The sequence below is a fragment of the Cavia porcellus genome, unplaced genomic scaffold, assembly GCF_034190915.1.
Source record: "Cavia porcellus strain 051 isolate PalLab524CR breed Dunkin Hartley unplaced genomic scaffold, mCavPor4.1 scaffold_3, whole genome shotgun sequence".
Classification (NCBI taxonomy): Eukaryota; Metazoa; Chordata; class Mammalia; order Rodentia; family Caviidae; genus Cavia; species Cavia porcellus.
Genome location: NW_026947486.1, coordinates 88,683,257 through 88,701,417, shown reverse-complemented (window position 1 = coordinate 88,701,417; position 18,161 = coordinate 88,683,257).

Genomic DNA, 18,161 nt, shown 5'->3' with positions numbered 1-18,161 from the left:
CTTTCATTGAGGCGGTTTTTACAGCTTTCAGTGGAGTTTTTGATTTCCTGTATATCTCTGTGCATCTGCTTTATGTATTGTTTGTTTCTTATATTGCTCATCTAGGGATTCTATCTTTTTGTTTAGTTCCTCCAATTTTTAAGTGTGTTTTCTTTAGATATATTCAGAATCTCTTTCATTTCTTTTATCATTTCTTCTTTTACCTGGGAGATTATTTTGAGTCTGAATTCCATTAAAGCTTCCCAGATTTTCTTGTTTATTTCAGTAGCTATTATGTCCAATATTTAAGGTGTATGGCATATATTTTCTTTTATATACATCACTCCTAAGGTTTCTTGAGATAGGCTGGAGGTTTGAGGTTGTAATTTCATCTCTCATTGTCATTTTCCTGTATTTTTGTGTTTCAAGTGTTACTTGAAAGCTTCCTTGGGGTCTGTTGGAAATCCACTTCTATGTTCACAGCTGCTGGGACTCTGGCACCCAGTTCCCCCAGGCCACTGGGCTCTGGAATCAGTGGTGCTCTTCTGCCTGCTTAGAACTCCTCAGTTCAAGATAGGCTGAGTTCCAGGGATAGTGTGCGACCCCCTTCTTGCTTGGAACTCCACTGTTCTCAGAGCCCAGCCGGGGATTGGGGATGTAGGGAAGGTGGATGTAGGTGCCTCTGACCTGCCTGTCAACTTCATTGCACCCAGAATGTTCGAGGATCCCAAACAGGCTGGGCTTGGAGGAGAGTGCACTGGGCACTTACCACAGGCCCCTGGTTCTCTGGAACTGGTGGTGCTCACCTGCTTGTTTAGAAATCCACAGTCCTCCAGACACACAGGGAGTCAGCTCTAGGTGCCCCAGACCCACCCAGCCCCTACTCTGCACCCAGACCGTGCAAGGGTCCCAAATTGGCTGGCTTTGGGGATAGTATGCGCCCTCCTGCTTGCTTGAAACTCCACAGTTCTCTGAGTGCAGACGGAATGGGGAGGCGGATCCACTTAGCCATTTCACTGCACCCAGAAGGCTTGAGGGTCTGGAACAGGCTGGGCTTGGGGGAGAGTGCGCTGGGCTCTTACCACAGGCCATAGGGCCTGTGGAACTGGTGATGCTCACCTGCTTGTTTAGAAATCCACAGTCCTCCAGACACACAGGGAGGTGGATGCAGGCACCCCAGACTCGCCCAGCCCTTACTTTGCACTCAGGCAGTGCAAGGGTCCCAAATAGGCTGGGCTCCAGGGATAGTGTGTGCCTGCCTTTTTGCTTGAAACTCCACATTTCTCCCTTAAGGATAAGTTTTGATAATATATTTCAAAATCTACTTGCTACTCATGTCTTAATATATTTTTTTTCTCTCGTATAATTCAGAGGGAGACAATGCTTCATGCCCCACCTGGTGTAAAGAAATCATTGTGTGGCAAGTGGCACTTCAATTACACAGCCTACTAAAATGCAGCACAAACTATCTGGAGAGGAAATTGAGCCACAGGACTATTATGCTATCACATACTTCCAGTTTAGTGCTTTTTTTGTGACCACTCAATGATCGTAAACTATCCTTAGTAAAGTATTCTTATTGTCTTTATGTATTCTCCCATTTCATTTGTGCATGGAGTTTAGTCTTTAGAGATTAAAGATGGACTTTTTTATCTTTTTGTCATATTTGCCTAAGCAGAGAAGAAATTGAAGCAGACATCTTCAACAGTCAGTAAGGAAACTAGGCACAGGCAGAATATTAAAAAGTAATCTAAAATTCAGCAATTTAAGTGCGAAAGGGTTATAGCTTAATAATATCTTTTGGAATCCCATTTCCCACTCAAAAAAGAAGGAAATGCAACATGCTATTGTGGTAAGTACATTGCCCTTCTGAGGATTATCTTCTACTTGTTCATTATTATATGCAGTGTTCTCAGAAGCAAATTCAGATTTAAATTAATATTTGTAGATTATTGCAATCCTAATTTAGAGTAAGTGAGGATAGTAATTAAAATTAGTTGTAGATAGTAATAATGTGTTGCTGCAAATTTGGTAATTCAACTTTTTTATAGGGTTGGGGTTTGGAACTATGGCTTCACAGATGTGAATCAAGTGCTCTAGCTCTGAGGCACAACCCCATTTCCAACAAAATATTTTTGAAAATTAGTTTCTGTGAGGGGGAGTGGAGAAGATGGTGGATAGATCACAGCAACTATGGAGGCTCTCTGAGATAGCCAGCTTAGATTCCAGGAATGGTCCAGTGTGGGAAATCCTACACAGACGGATATATATCCTGCCAACCCAGGAATGAACTAAGCTGAGAGAAAACAATTGGAAACACAATCCTACTGCTACAAATGGAACAGCAAATTCTCAGTGCCACCACTGGAACCTGTGTCTCTGGAACCCACAGCTTGAATTCCCTGCCACTGCTGCATCTGAATCAGCACATCAGGGATAGAGGCACGAATGCTCTGAGAGTGAGAATCGGCAAACTGAATTGAGAGCAGAGATAGCGGGGAGCCTGCATTGACCTGTGGTGAGTGAGAGGACCCTTCCATAGATGAGGAGGCTCCAAAAGAGGACATTCTGGGACTGGGAAGACTGGCTGGAACAGGGCACTTCAGTGACTTCAGTCACACATTCCTCTCTCAAGTGGGATTGGTGGGGAGCACTTGACCTGGGTGATGCCATGGACTGAGGCCCAATAGGCTAACACAAACTAGGTCCCTGTGCCTGGTAGTGCATCCTAATGCAGTGAAGCCTTCAGCAGGTTGACTGACCTGGACAGGCAGGCCCAGCACAGGCTTTCCCGGTCTATGACTCCATAGTACACTGCAGTGGGCAGGAACACCTAGCCAGCGCGATTCAAACAAACTGTAACTGACAAAGAAAGAAACTGGGCCTCCTATATATGCCTGCATGGAAGGAACAAAAAATATGAGAAGAGGAGGCAACAAGAAAGGGTTCTCAGTCGCCAATCCTGAGAACACTGATCCAGGAAAGGTAAATGCAAAGGAGAAAGAGGACAGAAAACATGCAATATCAGGCATGGCACCAAAAGACTTAAAGTGATATCTCTGGGACCTCATAGACAAGTTCAAAAGTGAAGTATTTAACCAAGTAAATCAAGATCTAAGTAGAATAGTTAAAGAAATGCTAAGCATCTCCTGTCATGGTTTATGTCTGTGTCCCCCAAGCCTCATGAGTTTGCATTGTGCATCTGTGATTGGTTCATTGTCTAGAGCTTGGCTTGATGATGTCAGTGCTACACCCACATAGGGGTGGAGCTAGTATGTGATGTAATGGCAGGAAGAAGGTATGTCTTGTTCTTTGCTGGTTCCTGCTTGCTGTTTGTAGCTGCCATGAAACGTAGCCCAGCTATGCCCACCTGCCTTGGAGCCAACTGAGTGTGGACTGAAACCTTCAAAAACTGTAAGAAATAAACCTTTCCTTTCCCAACTTGGGCTTCAGGTATTTTGTCTCAGTGACACGTAAAAAGTAACTAAGACACTTCCCAAGAATAAACAGATGGTGGAATGGAAGAACAGAAAAAAAGGAGAGAATTGTTTGATACAGAAAATAATGAAAACATAGAATACATGATGCAGGCTCAAAGAGATTACCAGAGAGCTTGCATAACAGCTTGAAAGAAACTAAGCATAGATTGTCTGAACTGGAAGACAGATTAATAATGTGGGAGCATGAAAGGAAAAAAAAACTTCTTAAAAATAACAAGGAAACAAGCAGTAACAATACAAAGACTAGAAAATGACAAAAGAATATGTAAGTTAAGAATAAAGAATGTGAGAGAAGAAGCAGGGGTAAAAACAAAGGAACTGCAAAGGCTATTCACAGAAATAAGGTGGGAAAACTTCCCAAATATAGGAAAAGGGAAAGATGCTCAGATGTATGAGGCATACAGAACTCCAGCCACCTACAATCAAAACAGAACTACACCAGGTCATATAATAATCAAAATTCCAGAAAACCAATATAAGACCAGAATATTAAAAGCTGTCAGAAACAAGAAACAGATCACTTACAAAGGAACACTTATCAGAATTACAGCAGAATTCTTTGCACAAACCATCAAATCTCAAAGAGCATGGGGTGAAATAATCGAAGCCTTGAAAGACAATAACCTCCAGCCAAGATTGATATATCCTGCACAATTTTCCCTAGAAATTAATGAAGAAACAAGGTGCTTCCAAGATAAAGAGGAACTGGGAGAATTCACAACCACCAATCCAACTCTGACTGCAGGACATTCTAAAGAGAGAGAAAAGTACCAGGATATCAGAAACAATGGCAGAGAGGTCACAATGAATGAAGTAGAAAGCAAAATGAAAAAGACAAACAGACCACTAGTGACAAAAAAAGAACACAACAGAAATGATGCAAAGAAGGTTGGATATAATTTCTAATATAGATGGTCTAAATACACTAACTTAAGGGAAAAAAAGAAAATCTCAGGCAGGTAGGGTCCACTGAGAGACTCTTTAAAGGAAATATCATTAGCCTGACGAAGGTTATATAGACAAAAATCAAATACGAGAAAATGGAACTCAAAGTGATAGGGAACCAGAGAGTAATAGGGGTAACTGGGCCAGTATTTATGGATAGGCTAAACAGACAGGCTTTAATAAATGAAGAAATATAACTAGAAATCCAATCCAGCAGTGAGAAAGTATAGGAATACTTAGGTAAATATAAGGTTGCCCCCCCCAATATAAAACTGTGAGTGATGGGGAGACCCAAAAATACACAGTTCATTCTGTGGGAGTAAAGGGGAGGAATAGTCTTTAAAAAAGACATTAGAAGATATAGCTAATAGTGTATCAGGAATTAAAACTTATTACTCACACCACTCTGCTTGGTTGGAACTTGTTCCTTCCTAGTTTGTGTACAAGCACTGGATCTGAGGGCACAGACAACTGACCCAAAGATATCAGGTCATAACACAGTGGTCATCTTTAATTTCCTATTAATTCAATCAGGATCCCTGTATGACTTATACTGTTGTATCATGACTGATCTTAGTTAAATCTGACTTATTTGAATACTGCTTATTATTGACAGATTTGAATCAAAACTGTTAGATTGCTGATATCAAGTTGAGGAGTATAGACAACTATATTGAAAATGATAGTGATTCACCATGATATCCATTCTGATTTGATTACTACCTGTTTTTGTAGCTCTACACTATCTACAAAGTTGTATTTCTGTTAATTCTGTTCTGTACTGATATTTTCAATTATAATTTGTGTAATGATTTAGCCAGTTCTGTTGATGATAACATGAAACAGCGTAGTAACCATGGTAGAACTCCTTATACAACAGTTTTATATGTCTTTTTAGTTTTATGTGTTTGTAGAAATATGTTTAGTTCTGTCTTGATTTGTTCTCTTTCTCCTTGTAATATAGAAAGGATAGAAAAACATGTTAAGACTCACGCTTGCATAAAACCTATAAGTAGCTTATGAGAACTGATCATATGACACATAATGAAATGAACAAATACTTTGAAGGAAAGAAAGGGACATTGCAGTACCCAGTGCTGATTCTGGAGTGTTATGATATGAAATCCAGCAATATTATTAATCTTTGTTCAGAAGGTTTTTAATCTAGTAAGTTTTATTAGCTCTCAACATAAATAAAGGTATGGATAAATGCATACATGTGCATAAGTGTGTAAGTGTATAGGATTGATACTCATATTACTTAGTTTTTGGTTGGATAACAGAATAGCTCGCAGTGTCCTCAGTTGAATTTCCTTTACATGTTCCATTTTGTATCTTGCACAATTATTTGTGGGGGTACAATATATATATATATACATCAACTAGTGATTTAGTGTTGTTTATTTCTTTTCTTTGAAAGTATATACTATTTCTGCCCATTTTCTATTCTGTTTTATCTTTCTCTAAATAAAAAAAGAAAATTACCTTTTGTATAAAGGAAACCCCTCTAACCAATTTAGAAATAAGTTAATATTTTAAATTTTGTAACTAATTTTCCTGTGTCTCCTTGAGAGAAATAAATAAGTTGAAGAAAAATAGTGATTTGAAAACAAGTACCATAGTTGAGATTAAAATATTTTGTCACATATTTGCATATTTTATTCCTATAAAAGCTAAAACATATGATGTGCTATTTGAAGAGAATTATCTTACATATATTTAACTCTAGAGATTATCCTAGTTTAATTTCATCTCCCAAACATTCGTATGACATTAGACTTGGGGGGGTACAGAAGTAAAAATAGTTATAAACAACTAGAATTATTATGAAAGAAAAGAATAAAACTGCACACAATTTAAGATAAAATGAACCTTGCCTCATTTATTCGATAACTGCTATCTGTAATTGGGTATTGCCTATATTTTGTGTGGCTATAATATCTTTCCATTCAAAATATTTGGAGATACAGTGAGTAGAGTTCTCACATAGAGACAAACTGAAAAATCAGTACCTGTTGGATGAGAAGAGAAAAACAAAGTCACCTAAAGAAGAAATCGGCAGGCTGAAAGTATAGCTTAGCTTCAGAAGCACCTACCTGGCAAGTGCAAGGATATGAGTTCAATACCGGGTATAAAAGAAAGAAAAGAAGCAATTGGCTTTTAGACTTTTATGACCTGATTATATTGTTCTAAACATAAATTGACAATTCATTTCCCTCTTAATCTTATGATTGGTAAATTAATCATTCATTATGTTTTAATCAAAGATACTGTCTTCAGCACAGCCTTTCTGTGACTGATACTAAAATAAATAGACTCATTTTCTTACTTCAACAGAAATATTGTAACTCACAGTGCATAAATTATCATTGTTGATTGATGAACCAAATATTGTGTTTCATTGATGTAAAATGCCCTGCTTTTAAAAAGCTTTCTGTCACATTGCTTGTTTTCAAGAAATGGTTAATGTGCAATAGAGGTATATATAAATTGAATTTAGCAGATGAGAAAGCTGAAGAACTGGATGTTCAGTTACAAAATAATAATAGTCATAGTGGTAATGATATTTCAGTCATCTTGATAACTTGAGGATAAGATATGGGGAAAATATTGTCTAAATAAGAACCTGCATGAAAATATTGGGGGATACAAAGTGTTGGAGCAGTGTCTGCCAGCAACTCTGCTTTTATAAGCCAAATAAATATCTAGAAGTGGACCAAACTGTAGAGGAGAGATCATAGCACCCCCAACAGTGGCTAACTAATTCCATCCAGAAAGCAAAGTAAAACAGCTTCGCTACTCACAGTGAACTGGAAAGCTTCACTGGGACCAGAGGAATCTTATGCAGTAATGGACAGAAGGAAGAACAGAAAAAAACTTTTACCTGAGTATCCCTCCAATGTCAGCAGCTGGTGAGTGACTGTGGTACAAGTGCAAAAGGACACCATCATGCAGAGCAGTAGCTGGCAGAGATATTATTAAAAAGAATGGCTGGGTATTTGAACCAGGGCTCTGGAACAACCCTTTGCCTGTTCATACTCACAAATTCTCAGAGTGGATGAGGGAAAGACAACCACAAGAGACTGCCTGCTTTTGGAAAGAAGACTAGGGGAGGTCCCACTAGGACTGGTGAGTGAAAGTTCAGTTCCTGTATACAGTATTGGAAGCATAATGCCATGTTTCCTGTGCTAATGGTAGATTCAAATCATGTCTTAATTACCCTGTTATTTCTCTACCAGCCCTGAAAGGTATCACAGTAATGGATTAGCCTGTTACTGCTTCACTTGAATTGATTTCATAGGATTAAGTCTAACTTACGATTTAATGCCAATGTACCTGTCGGCTGAATACAACAACACAGTCAGGGTGAGGACAACAGGAGTTTCCAACCATAGAACTCAAACTGGATCAATCTATCCAAGAGTGCATGCACCCTGGCAGAAAGAGGTCCTGAGTCTGAGTGAACTTCAGTATTGTGGTGGAGGGAGCAGAGGAGTTACTGGGGTGTAAGCACTCAGACTGTCTGGCAAAGAAGCTAAGAAGCTACTTGGGAATCATATGCAGTGTCTCATAGGAATGTCTAAACTGTGCTCCCATTGAACACATTGGTTTAATATTTTGTGTTTCTTGAGTTATTTAGTAAAATGGATTTATTTTACGTTCTGTAATGATTTAATAAATGTTTAGTTTAATAAATGTTTAATGTTTACTAAATTGTTATTCATCCATATATTTGTTCATTCATTGACTCTGATTTACTTAGTGTCTAGATTCTTTCCCTCATTTCAACTTTTTATATATTTTCTTCAACTCAAACACTCAAGAAAATATTAACATATTTCGGTATCCTTTTTCCAAACATGTAAATTTGTCCTCCCAAATGTTTAAATTCACCATATTTGGCTGCAACGCAGTCTGCCTAACTTTACTAATATAATTTCTTGATGTTCCTCATTCTAGGCATTTTGGTCTTCCATATCTTACATAGCTTATTATGTTCCCTATTAGCAAGTTCTGATAACCACATAGCTCAACTTACGCAAGAAGAGGAAGAAAAGATAATTGATATTTTAAGCAGAGTAAATATTGAATATATCAAAGCTCAAAATAATAGATAAGAAAAAACAAAATAATATAAAAATAGATAACAAACTGCAATGAAACCTAAAGGACATAAAGATCTGGAAGGAAGAGAAATTTAATACATGATACTTCAAGGCAACCATGAGAATATGGGCCAGGAAGTGTCTATAAAGTTATATAATCTTCCTCATATCAAGAAGGATTTTCAAATGAATAGGAGGGCAGGATTCACACTGTAAGAGGTTGAATTATCTATAACTATCTATAACTATGGTCTGAAAGAAACAACGGAGATAGAAAAATGTCAATTATTTTTCTTGTTTTTAGGATAAGCAGTAGTTTCTTCTAGAATATAAAGCCAGAAAAAAGCATGGCCAGTAGAGGACCATATTTTAATATAGTCAAGAACATTTTAAAAATTCAAGAGCTAGACATGGTTTTTCATGCTTTACAATTCCAGCATTTGTGAAGCCGAGGCAGGAGGATCACAACAAATTCAAAGCTAGCCTGGGCTACATAGTAAGAGCCTATTTCAAAGAACAAACAAAAATAATTCAAGACTGATAGTAAATATGTAGTAAGATTTTCAACAACAGAATGGGAAGTCTGAAGAATCATAAATCAATGATCAAAACAATGAATTAATAGAACAAATGTGACTTGAAAGAAGTAGTATTGAAGTGTATGAGAATAGTTACTAGTTAACTTTCTTCAAACAATTCAATGAACAGAATTCGTTTAAATAGTAAAGAAACAGTCAATCATTCCACCTGATGCATAGGATCAAAGATGTTTCAAGGCTCACTGAATTGCCTTTCTAGGGAGCATATAGAGAAGGAAGGTGAAATATGTTTAGAAAGTAGTATTTCCCTAATTTCTTTCTGAATTGTCCAAATGTTTGATTCCTTTCTAAAGTCATGATTATCATTAATAGGTAGGAGTTATCAAAATGCAAACATTTAAGTTTTAAGAAAACTTTTAGTTTTACTTTGTTTTAAGGCTTGTATAAAAATAAAATATGTTATTCAAAAGGAGTATAAACTTAACTGTAAGGTTTTCCATTTTCAAAAGTTGCTTAAACTACTCTGTCACATAGGACAAAAATGTTTAAACATTCCTGACATTATTTGTTTTATATTCTTTGAAAGTATCAGTCATCTGAAGAATTAGATTAATGCAAAGAATCATAAAATAAATATAATTTATGTTTATGTTCATTAGTCCATTACATTATTTAAATCTGAAAGTTCAAACAAGAATGCCTTCAGAGTGATTTAATTGAAACATATTTTTTTCAGCCTGCATTTTCTTGGAAAAATCAGATCATTGTTTTACATTGCTTTGAAGCCTTATAATGCTTTCATTCATTAGTCTAAATGGCTTTATCCTGGTTTGTTTGATTTTAGCATCTGTGATGGCATTAACAGCTATTTTGAAGAAAATAAGACATTATAATAACCAGTTCTGATTTAATATCATTTTGCTTTGAAGTCCTACCATGCTTTTGTTCTTCTGTTTCTATTGGTTCTATCATGTTGTATTTCAATGGATTTCATTATATGTGATAGTATAAACAAATTTTTATGGACAATGAGATAATATAGTAGCCATTGTTCGTTTTCTGTTATTTGGTTCTGAATGCCCTGTAATACTTTCATCCTCTTGAATGGTTTTATACTATTTTGTTATGGTTGATACTATTGCCTATGAAGGTATGCTCAACTCTTTCAAGGAAAGAGACATTATGGTAGCTACTGTTATGTTGGGTTGTATTCTGGTGAAATAATGTATTGCTTAATTTTTTCTTTTCTGATCTGTTTTGTTATGTCCTCTTTTGTTTTAATCTCTTTGAAGTAAAAAAAAATAAAAAGAAAAATCATATCATTTCTTTAATATATATCAAATAACATCATTTCCTATGATATTTTCCAAACAGATTTTTCAAGTAAACACCTCTTTGTGGCAAAAATGAATTTTATAAATCATATTTCTGATAGTTAAATGTACAACATATCATTAAATATTGGTACACAAATATGCAAAATGTATGGCTTCTTATGTACATATTCAGAAATTTCAACATCTGTGTCTAGTGTAATAGAAATGATATTGCTAGAGGACATAAAGAACAGTGCTGTATAATAGTATTGCTTTAATATGGAAAAAATAATTTAAAAAGTGAAGGTTAAGTTTATTCATATATCTGATGATTATTATCATTTTTATTCTGCAATTCATTTATAGACTTTGTTCTGATTTGGAGAATTACAATGTTCATAAAAAACAATCTTTAATCTTTTAGCTCCTATTTTTGCATATAAAAACAACAACAATGAAAAATGACATTTAATTTTATAGTTATACATGCCATTAGAAAGTGTAAAATATGCAAGGGAAAGAGAAACCAGATATTTTCTTCCCTTTTTCAAAAGTCAGCCTATACCCACATGAAACTAAAGCATGTAAATTGTAACATTTTATGATGAATTCCTAATTGAAAACTTCTTGCTCATGGACAAATAATCATTTCATGAAAGAATGGAATTAATTATGTTATATCTTAATGGTATAATAAAACGTTCACTGGAGAAGTTTATTCCGTGGATAGCTATGTAAACACATTTTAGAAATCACATTGAATACGTGATTATTACTGTTTTTAATTACTATACTTTTTACTTTTGGTAATTCAAAGTTAGGATGATTATTGTTTTTAATTCTTATTACACATACGTATACATTATATATAAATACATACATATATATGTATATATACACATATATATGCTGTAGAAGGCGTGCACATGTTCAGATCTTAAACAAAGACATTGTGCTAATAATCTCCAAGGCAATAAATATTTTATGTCTTCTTATTGAAGCATGTTCCTACCCTTTTGATGTTGGTTTGAAAAGTAAGCCAGCATAAATCTGGGTTCAAACATATCTTCAAATAATTCTAAAATATATTTCACAATCATCTGAATAGTACATTTTATCATATGTAAATACGCTTCCATATATATTCATAAATAATATCAAGTTACAGGTAAATCAATAAGGGTGAAGCTAACAGGGTACCATGGGGTTGAAATTATGATAATGAGCTATTGAAATTTCAACAAGAAGGAATTCCACCAAGATGCTAGTTAAAAATTTCTGATCAGGCATACTATCATTTATGTTGAAGTTTCATGTATGACTATGTAAAAATGGCTAAATATATCAAAAGAATCTTGATTTTTTTCCAAAATATAAAATTGAAAAAAAATTGATGTATAACATTAAGTTAGATTATAAAATGGATGTTAGGCTGTTGTGTTCGAGAAAACAAGCATTTCAAATGGAATTGAACAATTGGATATGTAAGTTGTGTAATGTCTGTGTTTAGTAAAAGAGGAGGCACTCTAAAATGCAAAGATTCTCTGAAAATTTTCCAGCCACCAGAATTACTAAGAAGGACTCATGGAAGATATTTTGGATAAGAGGCCTCTAGAAGTGAGGTTTACTGCACTTTATTTTAGACATTATAATCACCTGCACCAAGGTATATGTCAAGGTCAGGACAGATACTGCAGGGATGAAGTGTTCTTTAATCATTCAACAAAAATGAGGTAGTTTGGTAGGCATTATTCAAGATGAAATCACATTGTGGAAGCCATTTCTTTATTTTTAGTAATATTTACTCTCTCTACATATAAGTAATACCCAACGAAGGAAAAATAGCCCTACACATTATGTAGGTCTATGTGTGTATTACTTAAGAGGCATATCTGTTAATTGTATTCACAAAGAAGTAATGCATATATACAATTGATGATTGTATAGTGAGATATAGAATACACTGCGTGTATGTATATGTGTGGGTACAGAGACAGAAACAAGGACAGAGAGAATGAATGTTTGCAAGAACTTTATTAATCTTTTGATGTGTACCATGAGAAAACATACCTCGATACAGAGAATAATTTAATTTTCTATTTTTAGAAGTTTTGGGTAGTGAAAAATACATAATAAATGAAAGAAAAATATTATGGTACAACTTTTATAAACTTAAAATATATAAAAATATTTCAAAAATGTTATATAAATAAGTTCTTCTAGAAAGAAGTACTCTTTTGTTTTTTCAATGCCAGGGATTGAAGTCAGGACCTCCCACTCGCCAGGCATGTGCTTATGCCACTAAGCTAAATCCCTAGCCCATAAATAACTATCTCAGGTCTTTTTTTTTTTTTTTTTTTTTTTTTTTGTACTGGGGATCGAACTCACGATCTCGCGCTTTGCGAGACAGGTGCTTATGCTGCTAAGCTAAATCCCTGGCATGAAAGAAGTACACTTTAGGAGAATGAAATATATTAAAAATCCAGTTCAGACCAATTTTCTGGGTTTAGAAAACATATTTTGCTTTATGATCCGATATTTCCATTTTTTTGTCACAATACATTAATAAAGATACAATCTCCAAAAGGTCTATAAATGTAGATAAATCAGTAATACAAATAAAATGTATATACACTTCATATCAACAAATTAAATGGAATTAAATTATAAATTCAACTTGACATCATTCATTTTAGTAGTTAGGCCATCAGGATATGAAAACTGAAATTAACACAGTGCACTAATTCCTTTCCATTTATTTCACCATGTATATTTCTGATGTATTGACCTGCTGGATTTGTCTTTAAAATTTTTACTAAAAGCAAACAAAAATTCTGTGAAGATAGCAAAATCTGAAAGAAGTAATCAAGTAGACTCAATTGGTTTGAGGAAGCAAGTGAATAAATAAATGAATAAGTAAATAAATTTCAATTTCATAATTCATGGCTGCATTAAACATTATAGATCAGTTAGTAAGTAATGATTCTATGTCTATTTTACATGTATATGTGTTTTTTCTTCTACATTGTCACTTAAAATTATTCACCAGATATGAATAATTTATTAATCCTTGATATTGGAATTTTTATTGAAGATTTTATATCATTGGATGATGGAAGACACTCTTAACGTTTATGAAAGTTTTTCAAAAATATTTATAGATTGATAAATTGATCAAGTGAAAAGAATAAATGATCTAATGAGTTTGGTCCTATTGCTAATATCAGCAAATTTTGTTTGGAGAAAAACATTTTCTAGCTCGCAATGAAGAAGGTAACAACTATAGTTGTGTACTATTTTTTTAAATGTTTGGTGATTATATTTATGAAATAACAGGTCTGTGGTACATTTCCAACTTCCCCATATTTTAAATAAAAAATAAATTTATAAAAAAATTGTAATTTATTAAATATTTAATTAGTAGATTTTTAATTCACTAAGAATTAGACAATTTTGTAGGCTGACAACTGCTGGCTGATCTATATCTCTAAATGATCAGTGACTTCAATTGTGGCTATTAACAAACAGGTAGAATATTCCATTTTCCTGCATGTTCACCATAGGCTTTTACTGTATTTGACTGACAGGTCTAGCTGTCAAATTTAATTCTGCTAATCATTCTAACAATGTTACTTAACTTATTGTTTTTAGGCTATTCTTTGGAAATATCTTCTTCTGAGTGCATTGATACACAATAAACAATATTATCAAAATAGGAAGAATAAATAAACAAACAGATATCTGGTGAAATTGTTACACATTGCTGCTTCTGTAAATAACTCTAGTTATATCTCTTCATTTTTAGTTGAGGAAGAGAAATAAGGTCTTAAGAACCAATCAAATTTTTCCCATTCCTGAAGAAGTGCAAGAAAAAGTGTCAGAATATGAATAGCAATTTCCCTGGACCTTATGAATTCCTGATAATTGTTTTTCTGAATTTCATAACTATATTGCATTTAATTTACTTTTAGAAAACTGTGGATGCAAATCAATTGCAAGAAATCTTCAGAAAAGATATCTTCATTAAATTGGCTATTTCAAGAGATCTCTGTATATCGTTTCAAGTGTAAAATTCAATTTTGAACATTTTGGGAATCATGGATTTTAAAAAAATGTTACATGGACCAAATTTGGTGGTGTAAAACAAAAGCATAAAAGAAGCATAATACATGAAACTAAGAAATAAAATGGAAGAGGAAGAAAAAAATTTTCTACAAGTATTTTTTATGAATCATCAGATGTGAAAGATATAAAATTGTGATTATTTTGAGTAAAGTGTCAGTTGATAGACTAGAGAAAGGAAAGTTATCAGAACTGAAAAGATGCATTAAATGATAATAAAAGGACAAGTTTTTGAAGAACACAGATGAACCTTTAATGTGTATTCACCCCACTCAGTGACACCCATTTAAGCAGGAACCCCCACATATGATATGAAGGTCACCACAGTGAATTCTACCTAGCTGTGCAGCTGTAGATCTTTGCTCAAAATCTGGTAGGTCCCCAATAGGAAAACCCAAATAGTCAGGGAGCTTTGGTGTGCCATGTGGCATGAGCTGAAAGCCTTCCTAGTGTACTGTACATATCATTCAGTCTTAATACAGCACTCAGAACTTGGTATGGCATGGCCCAGTGACTTCAAGCATCCTGGAAGCTTCAGTGAGCCATGTGAGTAATGCTAAAGGTCCACACAACATATACCCATCCCAGATAAGCACCAACTGTGTGCATTAGGGACACAGAGAATACAGAAAAATGACAAAAAAAAAGAGCAAAACGCAATATCAAAGCTGTAGCCCATTCCATACATGTTTAAGTAGAAGACAGTGTAAGTCATATACCTGAAACTTCTAAAATGATTACAACTGAAGCAAGCAAATAACTCCATGAAGCTATAAAGGAACTCAAATCAGAAATAATCTCCCAGGTGAAAGATGAACTGACAAACATAATCAAATAGATATTGAATGCAGCTAAAGAAGGAATAGTTATATAATGAGAAGCACTACAAAAAGATGTAAACCTTGCATGAAAAATATAAGAAAGCAATAGGATGCATGAAACAGATACAAGGAATTCCAGGAAATCAAAAATTCCATTAAAAGCTGGCAAAACCACTGGAATGAATGTGAAGATAGTCTTTCAAATCTAGAAGACAAGATTTCAGCTAGTTAAAAAGGAAAGATATTTTAAAAATAACAAATATTCAGGAAACAACAATTCAATAGTTGCACGATGATGCAAAGAAAAACAATATAATATTAATATGTGTAAATGAAAAAGAAAGTGAGAACATACATGATATCAAAAGGCTACAGAAATAATAGCAGAAAAATTCCCAAATGTGGAAAGAACCTGATATACAGACAAGTGAAGCATATAGAACATAACCAAAATAACCAGCCACAACCAAAATGCATATACACACAGGCATACAATAAGCAACATGCCATAAATTCAACATAACAGGAAGTTAAAAGCTGTTAGAGAAAAGAGACAGATTACCAATGAAAGAAAGCCCATCAAATCAGATCAGACTTCTCAACACAAACAATGAAGGCAAGAAGCACATAGAGTGAAATATTTCAAATCGTCTTAGCTGCACATGGCACCTTCTTTTAAATAGGCCATATACTAACCCACATAATATGGTTCACTAAATACAAATGAATTGAAATTATCCAATGCATATTAAGTGATTATAGTGCTATAAATCTAGAAATAAATGACAAAATAAATTTCATAAACACTATAAACACATGGCGATTAAATAATACACTTCTGAATAATCAATGGGTCACAGAAGAAAGTAAAGAACAAATTAACAATATATAAAAGTGCAAATACAGGATTCAAATAAAGCAGTCCTCAGAGAGAAATTTATTGCAGTGAACTACTACATCAGGAAAATAGAATGAACACAGATATCTTGATGCTAAACCTAAAGTGTCAAGAAAATGAAGAACCAGTGAAGCCCAACGATTAAAGAAAGGAGAAAATTATAAAGATCAGAGCAGACATGACTTCAATAAGTACTAAGGAACAAAGAAAAAGAATTAATGAATCAAAGAGTTGGTCTTTTGAAAGAATAAAAAAAAATAATGAGCCCATAGGCAACCTTATTTAAAAACAAAGCAAAACAAAACAAAACAAAAACCCTCAAAATCAAGAAATAAGGAATAAAGAAGGCAAAATCACTACATACTGTATGAAAATACAGAAAATCATCAACATTTAACTCAAAAAATTTAATCTCACAGATTTGATAGCACAGAATAAATGGACAGACTCCTAGAAACATATGAATTCTCAAAGCTGAATCAAGAATATGTGAAAATGCTGAATAATTCAATTTCAGATAATGAAACTGAAAACCTACTTAACCTTACCAACAAAGAAAAGTCCATCTTCTGATGGATTCATTGCTAATTCTACAAGAAATTCAAGGAAAACTTAATGACAACACACTTAAATCTCTTCAGTGATATCAAAAGTGAAGCATTTCTCCCTAACTCATTCCAGGAAACAATCATTACCCTACTACCAAAAGCAGAGAAAGATCCAAGTAAAAAAAGACAAGTACGGGCCAATTTTCCTAATGAACATAGATGTAAAAACCCTCAATAAAATTCTGGCAACCACTCCTTTCATAATAGAATCCAAAAAAAAGAAAATAATAATTTGGAATCAATCTAACAAAGGGCATAAAAAGCCTATTCAGTGAAAATTAAAGCACTGTGAAAAAGAAATCAAAGTAATCTCAGAAAACAGAAAGATATTCCTTGTTCATGGATAGGAAGAACAAAACATTATGAAAATGACCATATTCCCAAAATTGTTATACAGACTGAATTAAATTGCAAACAAAATACCATTAGCATACCTCACAAATGTAGAGATATTATTGGTAAAATTCGTCTGGCAGCAGAGGAGAACTAGAATATCAAAGACAATTCTCTTCCAGAAATGCAAGACAGGAGGCATTACAATCCTTGAATTGAAGTTAGACTTCAAAGTTACTGTGGTAAAATCAGCATGGTACTGGAACAAAAACAGATTTGAAGATCAGTGGAACAGATTAAAATATGCAACCATAGCTACACACACACTCATCTACCCTGTCTTTGACAAGGGAGCCAAACATTCTCACTGAAAGAAAGCCTCTTTTATACATGATACTTCAAAAAGTGAGTTTCTATATGCCAAAAACAAAACCTAGAACCATGTCTGTCATCATGCACTAAACTAAAATCAATATGGATAAAAGATATTAACATTAAAACAGAAACAGTGAATCTAGTGGAAGACAAAGTACGCAGAAATATATTGAAGAAATAGTGGTCAACAGAGAATTCATGATCAAACATCAAATTGCGTGGGAAATACTTCCCAGAATCAACACCTAAAATCTTATCTTATTAAAAAGTTTTTTCATGTCAAATGAAATCTCCAATAGAGCAGAAAGAAAACCCATGAATTGGAAAAAAAAAATCTTAGTTAACTTTCCTTCAAACAAAAGCCTTCTGTCCAGAACATACAAAGATTAAAAAAAAAAAAAAAAGACCCCTGAAATTCAAAGATCCAATCCAAAATTGGGCATCTGAGATGAATACAATCTTCTCAGTTGAATAAATGGTAAATAAATACATAGAAAAATGTTTAACATTATTGGTTACTAGAGAAATGCAAATTAATGCAATACTGAGATTGCATCTCACTCTAGAAAGAATAGCCAGTATCAAGAAAACTACCAGTATCAAATGGTGGAGAGGCTAC